The sequence below is a fragment of the Argiope bruennichi genome, chromosome 9 (genome assembly GCF_947563725.1).
Source record: "Argiope bruennichi chromosome 9, qqArgBrue1.1, whole genome shotgun sequence".
Lineage (NCBI taxonomy): Eukaryota > Metazoa > Arthropoda > Arachnida > Araneae > Araneidae > Argiope > Argiope bruennichi.
The window spans coordinates 110,761,667-110,770,996 of record NC_079159.1 but is presented as its reverse complement, the minus strand read 5'-3'; positions in this window follow the sequence as shown (position 1 = coordinate 110,770,996).

The window sequence follows — 9,330 nt, the reverse complement described above, 5'->3', positions numbered from 1 at the left end:
TGCACAAATAGACTGATTGACAAACAGTGAGAAATTAGCTTGTAACAATGCAGTTAACAGTGGAATTGACCCAAAAATAGATTCAAATTTTTAACAAGTTAACTGTTTTCGACGAGTATTCTCGTCATGGAAGAAGTACAACATTTTACGTAATGATGAGTTTATTCGTCAGGAGTAATAAGTAGTGACAATTTTTCAGTTTGAATTATAATTTTAGTAAAAACTCAAACATATTCATAAATTTCAAGACATTTAAAATACTTCAAGTTGAGTTCAAAGGAACAAATGAAGATCATTAATAATTATTAAAAAAAAACTGAGTAAAATATGAATTGTTTTTCGTTAATGTATTGCTGTGCTGTATTAGTGATTCAATTTTTGTATGTTTCTTTTCTTTCATATCCAAAAAATGTATGTTACTTTAAGTAAATAAATAAACGTGATTATTAAAATTAAAAGTCATTTCATTACAACATAATTTTATATTACACATACTATGTGTTTGACGTTATTCGCTAAATTTTTGCGACACAATTTAGATACGCATTTTTCGTAGAGGTCAAAACAGTTAACTGATTAATCTGATGCTAAAACAATTTGCTTGATTATATTTATCTAATACCTGTCGTTTTAAAGTTATTTATTTAACATGTATTCAAACGGACTGATGGACTGATTTTTCTGTAATATTTTCCATGCAAAAAATAGAATCTTTTAGAAGAAAGAGCATCTCTAAAAGAACAGAATATTTCTATACTTCTGACAAAAATGTACAACTTTTATGTAAAGAAAATCTCCGACTTTCCTTCTTCTTACTCGTAGCGTGATTGAATTATCATGCACGTAGATGGATGAATGTAATTTCAAAATTCGTCTTTTTGGACTGCGGAAGTGTTAAAATATGAAATGGCATTAAAATGTGGTCGAATGTTTTCATGATTACACTTCAAGCACAAGAACGTTATAAAAGCTAAATAGTTTTCATTAAATTCTTAAAAGCTTTTATGAATGTAAATGCAGGGTTTTATAGCACATGATAAAACTGCACTTTCCAAATTGACATATAGGTGGTGGATATTGAAACTTGACCGTTGTATAACCCTGATGAAAGATAATCTTTTTTTTTCTTTTTTCTTGTTGAAGTCGTTTATTTTTAATTTCATTATTCAAATGATCATTTGTTTCGTTATATTCAGCGAACAATTGTTATATTGCCTGAATATTATTTTGGTATAGAAAGATTCCTCTACAAGCAACTCGGTGCACTGTGCGTTTATGGAAAAGGAATGGTTTTCACATCTAGGAGAGGTAGGCGTAGAATCTTACTAGTTTCTGCTTTGTCTCGGGCTGATAGTGATGAATCCAAGTTCCATTTCACTAATTTCTGTTTTGTATCAAGCAAATACAAGTTTCATCACTATCAGTCACTTACCTCATGGATTTGTTCCATGATTCTTTTGGGTAATGATCCGCAATAGACGACTTGAGTATTCAATGTCTCAAGAGCTCGCGAAAGTATGTATTTAGAAAACATATCTTTTACCATTAACGAATTTATAATAACATTGTTATGAATCTACAGTATGAATGCAATAGCGACATGACGAATTTCATCCGTTTAGCTCAATGCATTTTTGAAAAATCGTGTTTACATTCATAAGGACAGACTTCCAAAAATGTTTGTTAGAACTCAAAGATCTCTAAATGAAGATCCATATTCTCAAAGATCATATTTAATATAAGTATATAATATTTAATTTAGATATAGACCGACTTTTCAGACGATTGCATGATTTTTTAATATTTATACTTTACGCACGATAAAGTAAAATAGAAATGTTTACTTCCATCGAAGAACCGTTGCTGTTTTTTCCTTAACGTTTAATTTCCAAAATAAATAATAATAATCGTGACATCCCCTGGAACATGTTTTAGAGAAATCGGTCTATAACATCTAATCTTTTTTCGATTTAGAACAATAATATTTTTTTATTATTCAAGGTACGCAAAATAATTGATCAGCTGCATAGTATTTTTATCTAGTTAGTACCGGTTTTTCTCGCTAGTACATACACAAATTACGATAGCCCAGGGTTTTTTCCGTTTGAAACTGCTGAAAAATCAACCAGAAAATAAAGATTGGTTGTATCTTGTATGTGCGGAGTACTAATTACCTTAGAATAACCGAGTCAATATGTCCTCAGATAATTTGAAAAATCCTTTTTGTTTGACCTTTATCAGTAAATGTAAGGCAGGTAAAAGGACGTTCTTTTTAAACCGGATAAAGTTGGAACTCTGAATATACAAGTTAACCGAAAAATTATGCGAACATTTTTTTAAGTCACGATCGGGGAAGAGTGGTAACGAAAATTACCTACCGTTGCCGAGATAGATGTTCTCTTTTTTTTTTATTCCCGATTTCAAAAGTGGAGTAATGATCGTGTTTCGTCGCAATGATAAAAATATAGAATTACTGATTTTCAGCGTTAAAAACTTAGCCTTGTTCAGAAAAAAAAAATTGGTCGTTGATGATTCGCAGAACACGAAACAGATTAGATGCAAGGAAAAGCAGAACACGATAGACCACCCCGACTTTTTCTCATTTCCTTAATAGAACTCTACTTGTATTAGCAAAGAATATATGATTCTCCTAAATCATGTGTTTAACCAACAGATCAGCTGCTTGTATGGGCAATCTTAGCTATACCCAGAAATCAAAGATATCAGCTGTAACTTAAGTAAAAATTAAGTAGTTCTTGTTATAGACTGCGTAGTCCCATTTTCAAACTTTTTTTTTCTATCTCTCATTTTAAAAATTCATTAAATTCTTTCAGGTCTAATAATAAATATTATCTACGATTATTTCATTTTTGGCATTTTGTTGATGGCATATAGGATGAAACAGAATTCATGAGGCAAAAAAACTGTGAAAAGCAGTAACGTAGGCCCAAAAACTTACAAAAACTTTTTAAGTAACCCAATATGGCACAACATAAAAAAAAATATTTGAAAGTAAGCAGAAGTTGCTGCTACACAGAATCTTTGACAAGAGCTTTGTCAGAGAACTTCTTTAAAAAATTATTAAAATATTGTATACATCAATAATAATTCCGCTTGTGGAGAACCTCAGATATGGGGATGAGAAACTTCTGGTATAATGGTTGGTTATAGCCATTCTAATGGGTACAGAAATGATGTGAAGTCAGCTATCCCCTATAGATGACGGGAAATGTCTCCTATGAAAGAAATTTGCCAGGTTCCTGACTTTCTTCTGTGAGAAAGGAAATAGCTCTGTTTTTTGTATAATCCAATTTTGTCATAGTGTAGGCCTTAAAGTGGTAATAAATGTTTCCTTTACCAAGAAAGATATGGTTAATATATACATTTATTAATAAGACACCGGAAAAGATTGAATCTAAAGCAATTTCTCGATTTGTCCCTATATAATAGCACATAACTGACTGCCATCATAAAGTAAGCATATAAAATAATTTGTATAATTCTACCCAGGTTGTTAATATACATCGCACTAAAGGGACTTTTTTTTTCTTTCTGAAATGCATTAAAAAATTTCTATCAATTACTGAGTACTAGGAATTCCCACCTATAAAGTAATTTTATACTAATATAGGAAAAAATATATTATTATTGAATTATTAATGATTATATGATTCAAATTTTGCTACGAAACGTTTCTCTGGTTGTTACCAATGAAACTATTAGGAGTGGCTCCCTTGAAACATACTCTTACAAACTCTCTAATAAATGTACTTTTGTATTATTAATTTACTTTTGTATTATTTTGTATTGTAACGTGAACAACAGTTACGAAAGAGCCTATAATCGTGTATTCTTTTGGGATTCAATTTTTGCCATCAATCTCTCTTTTAATTACCAATTAAATAAGCGGAAGTGTCTCTCCGAAAAATTCTCGCATATTTTCTTATAAATGTATTTTTGTATTACTAAGAGCATGCCATTAATGAACAGTAACTACTAAAGAGCCTATAAGAGAGCGTTCCTTGAGTATTCAATTTTTGGCGGTCAATCGCTGGAATGCGTTTAAAACACAAGTATTAGAAAACCGAATACATATTTTGGATGTCTTTTTTTTTCGCCCGATTGAAATCAAACTTTGACACAGAATTACAATTGTATTCGCAAAATTGCATATTAAATTTTATATATTTAAATCGTTGGGTTTATGAGTTATCTTATTTACGCTCTTGTGAAAGTACCGACAGATAGACATTAATACTTTGACAAATGTAATTCAAAATTTCATAAAGTTATACCCTTTAGATGTTCAAAAGATGACGAAAATTTTATTTGTCTAAGTTGTCACGTTCCGGATTTTCCGCATTTATACGCATGCAAAAGTACAGATAGATAGACGGTTACCCTGACGTACATATCAATAGATATTAAATCTGTATATCAAATCTTATACATCTAATTCTTCGTTTTGTAGCTATTGTATTCAATTTTATTCGGACAGCCGGGCTTCCAAATAAAATTTCCATTCAGACTTCCTGTGATTAAAGTCTGAAACGTAGAGCTTCTGAAAAATATTTAGTTCGAACTTTTTGACGATTATAATACTTTATCTTTGTATACTTCGTATATGAAATATGTATACTTTTTATACTTCATACATGAAAAATTAAAAATTAGAAAAACCTTCCATTAGAAAAATTCATGCAACTACTCTCAAAATTCTTTCTGTCGTAAAAATAGATGGAAAAAATCCCAGATTATGTTATTATATTTGTCCTTTATAATATAAATAATTTGTCAACTCAAGCAGAAACGCTTTTAAATCCTTAAAAAACTCTACAAATTATTTTTTCTTTGTGGCATGTATCTTTCTATTGACAGAGTTTCCTTATTTATTCCTCACTTAATTTCGTACCACTTATTTTACTTGATTGGATTTTTATACTGACATGACAAGAAAATTTTTATTTTCAAATGAAAACTGGAAATCGAATTCTTTTATAAAAACCTTGTCGCATCATATATTTAAAGATAATCTGGTATACAAGATACCAATGGCGTTAGGAATAGAAATATATTATGTTCAAAATTCGGAAATTTTAATTTTCAAAGTTAACAACAAAACGATCAACAGCGTTCAATTACAAACAAATATAAACTTGTACATGGTAAAAGGCAAGTAAATCTCACCTAGAATAATTATGATTTTTGAACAGCTGTAAGCTTCTAATAAAGTTTCCACCATTGTATTTTTTTTTCCAGTTCAAGGGGTAGTATAATAATTTAGATAAATTTTAAAGAATTAAAGGAATTAAAATGGATGAATGAACTTTTGTTTATTTGGGTTTATGTTAATATATTGGGTTTAAGAATAAATATGAAGAAGTAATGCAAATCCACAAAATAAATTCGAATAGCAACAGAGAATTAATATTAAAAAATTATTTAAAGCTTGTTTTTATTAGAATATTAAATTTTCTAAGATATTTTTTCATTAAAATCTAGAATTTAGAATAAAATCCGTTAAAACGTGAAGTTCTGGACAAAAATTCTAAATTTTCACATTAAAAATATATTATCATGTTTAATGAATTTTGAAGAATTTTCTTTATTGTCATGCTCATTTTAGTTTATATTTGCTTTCAGTATCACCATCTTTGCGATTTTCTTTGACACTCTGATTTTAAGAATATGCTAACCAACTTCGGTGGCCAGCTCTTCGCAAATCATCTAAATATCTAAAAACTGATATTACTTTTCCAATCTACTGACATAACTGCGAAAACAGAAGAATCATACCTTCAGTTACAAACTCTATATCGATATCCACAATATTTATTCAATATGAATTCATTGACACCATAGATCACATGAATTTCAAGTGAAATCATTGATATCCTTCCTTCAACTGGTATACATTCTCTGCGGAGTAAGAACCTGACAGCCTGAATAAAATATAGAATGTACCGATTTTGTCAATTTTTATTTCGTGTGAGAGTTCTTGACTCCCATATATATCCTCAAGAATCATCCGTATTTCAAAAAGTATTGATGGTATAATATAACAGAAATATTTCAGAATATATATAATATTTTAGAATATTAACAGAGTAAAAACAAAAAGGATCCAACTTCAATAATTGGACGACTTTGCCATTTTTCCTTATTAATTCCATCACTTGCCAAGCATAGTTAAACAATGAGAACGCGCTGTCATTATTACGCAGTTAAAATTTAAAATACTACTTTCTTTTGTTTTGATAAGTTGCATGTTATCAAAATTCGTTAGCATGATTAATTTAATGTCATTATATGACTGCCAGAAGGAAAGCAATATAAATATTATTTTTTAAATCATGCCGGTCTCTTTAATAAGCTTCATCTTATCACAATAAAAGTATAACAGAAGCGTAGTTACAATAATATTAGTAAAAGCTGCAACATAATGAGGAAAAATTCTGATTATTTAGTTGTACTTCAAAGTTACAAAATAATCAAGGTGGCAACGAATTTCGCGACGTTATTTCAATTGTTGAGGCTTAGGGAAATGTCAAAGTTTTATTTCACAATATTTCTAGAAATAAAACAAAGGTTTGGCGACCATTAACGACGTATAAAAGAATTAACAGCTTTCACAGGAAAAAAATTCTCAAAATCCGGATGAATAGTGTGTCAAGGAACTCCATAGAGGTTTCTCCCCATAAACAATTTAGAATGAAGTAATATATTTTTGACTTCTCTCATAAGATGTAAACGGTGGGGGTCAGACAAACTTTCTTGATATACCTACAAGTCATGAACTTTTGTAACATATTTTGAAATCGGTCCAGTAAGAACTCTGTCGTGAGATTTCCCTACAGAGTACGCACAATAAAGTTTTTTTACCATTCCCGAAAATGGAGAGTGTTGGAGAGAAGGCGAAGCTTAAAAACTTATCTAGGGGTCATTAGTTTTATATGAAATAAAACTTTTTAAGAATCCGTTCGGCTGTTGAATATGGCGAAATCTGTCTTACATTTTTCCTTAACAAATGCATTATGAAGTTGTGATTTTTCTATTTCTCTCAAAATTGGAGGATAGGGAGGAGGAACCAGTGATTATTAATGACGTAACTAGAAGTCAGGAGTTGTAATATGAAATTAAATTTTTTGAAATGAATTCAATATTTCTAATTTGACTCCTGGTTCATTGATTTTCCTTAATACTTTAAATATATAGATTTTTGCACTTTAACACTCTAATTATTACACTATTTCATTATTATCTTTTTTAGAGCTTAATATATCTCATAATTCGTCATCATATTTATTACATAGCCGCCTTTGGCGACCAGCTGGTTCGCCAATCTTAATGTTCGTTTACATTTTAATAATTAAATATTTTACGCAATTCCAACTTTAATAGATTCTTCATCAAAATATTTTAAAACTTCAAATTTTGATAGTCATATAATTCACTCATAATATTATAAAGGTCTTCACGTAACGGTCATAACGTAATATGTATCTCTCTAATTTTCTGTTAGCTCCCGTAGAATTTATACTTTAAATTAAAGTGGAAAGAATTTATCTGCAATTAATATAATAATATTTTTTACTGAAACAAAGCATTTTTTATAATATGATTACTGATAACCGAATCACTGAGTGTTTAAACTTTGTGGGCACTAAACAATATTTTTCTTAATTTATGTAATATCTCAAGAATTTGTCAACAAAATTTGTCAGATTCATCATGAACATATCGATTCATTAACAATGTTTAATTTTAAATGCATCAATCACTAAGAAAATAAAATGAATCGTTTAAAATAATCGGTCGAAAACAGGTTTAAAAAACTACTTAAAAAACGATGTACTTAAAACTATAAGCATATACAAAAAATATATAACTAACATAAATACAATTTAATTACAAAAGCATGCAACTAACCTAAAAATAATTTAAATCAAATCCGAATCCGTTGGTAATGGTTGTCATGATAACAATCAGAACACAATGCGCATACGTGAATTTTCAACGCCAGTTACGGTAACGCAAATGCGTGAATTTTTCTACGCCATTTGGGGTAACGCTATGCAGATTAAACATTTTTAATTTCCTTTATTCTGCGTTATTTTAATTCAAAAGTACTTCAGAATGAATCTGAAAGATCGATTAATTAACAATGATTAATTTTAAATGCATAAAACATTAAGAAAATAAACAGAATCGTTTGAAATAATCGGCCGAAAAATGTTAACCCTAGCCTCATTACTGTTGGGAAAAAAAACTGAAACCTTACTCATTTGGCAATAGGGAAAATGGAAGATTGTTTTGGCGGGAAAGTTAGTTTTTAATTAATAATTAAAATTCTAATTAAAAATTCAAAAAAAGGAACTCTAGGTGCACATCCCGACCTCTAAGGTATGCATGTACCAAATTTGGTAGCTGTAGGTGAAATGACCTGGCCTGTAGAGCGCCAACACACACACACACATTGAGCTTTATTTATAAGTATAGATTAATCTAATAATTTTTCTTAATTCAATTAGCAGATGGCTTCCTGTTGTATTGAATTTAAACTGATTAAACTTAGCAATTCATAATCAATTAATTTCAGGACAGATTGTATAATTGTTTCTTCATCAGGATACACCACAATACTGAATTTTGAAACTGCATCAATAAATTACTAAATTTTTACAAAGATGAAAGAAGTCAAATGAAAAAAAAAGAGGGTCACACGCTGAAATGTGCCGACCGAAAGTATTGTACCTATGAAAAGAATAACGAACGAAGTTGACGAATTTTCTGCGATTTTTTAAAAAGTTCATCAAAAAACAAATTAAGAAAACAGAATAATGTTGACAAAATTCACAAAGGCGAATATTACGAAATAAAAGTAGAATAAATTATTGTTCTCACTTTTCAATATTTGCTGAAAAGTGCCGTCTCATAATTATCATAGTTGGCACTAAAAGAGTTAAGAACCCCAGATTAAACTGAATAAAATTTTTATATAAAAAGTCGTTATCATTATCATTATGTCATTTGGTAAAAGGAACATTTTCATGGTCAAATTCTTTGTGTTTACTTTAAATAGTATTATGCAATATCTAAGCATATTTGTTGAAGCAAAAGTAAGATCTGTATTGGTGTATCTGATTTTACTAAAAACATTTGATATTTAGCAGATCTCAGATTCATATCGATCTGCATAATTAATATTCTTCGCGCATCTTTGAAAGCATTCTATGTACTAGAAGGCATAATAAATGGCTGGAATACCGCCTTTTTTTTATCTTTCAAGCGTGCCCTTTAGGCTCTAAGAAACTTATTTTTTCCACCTGC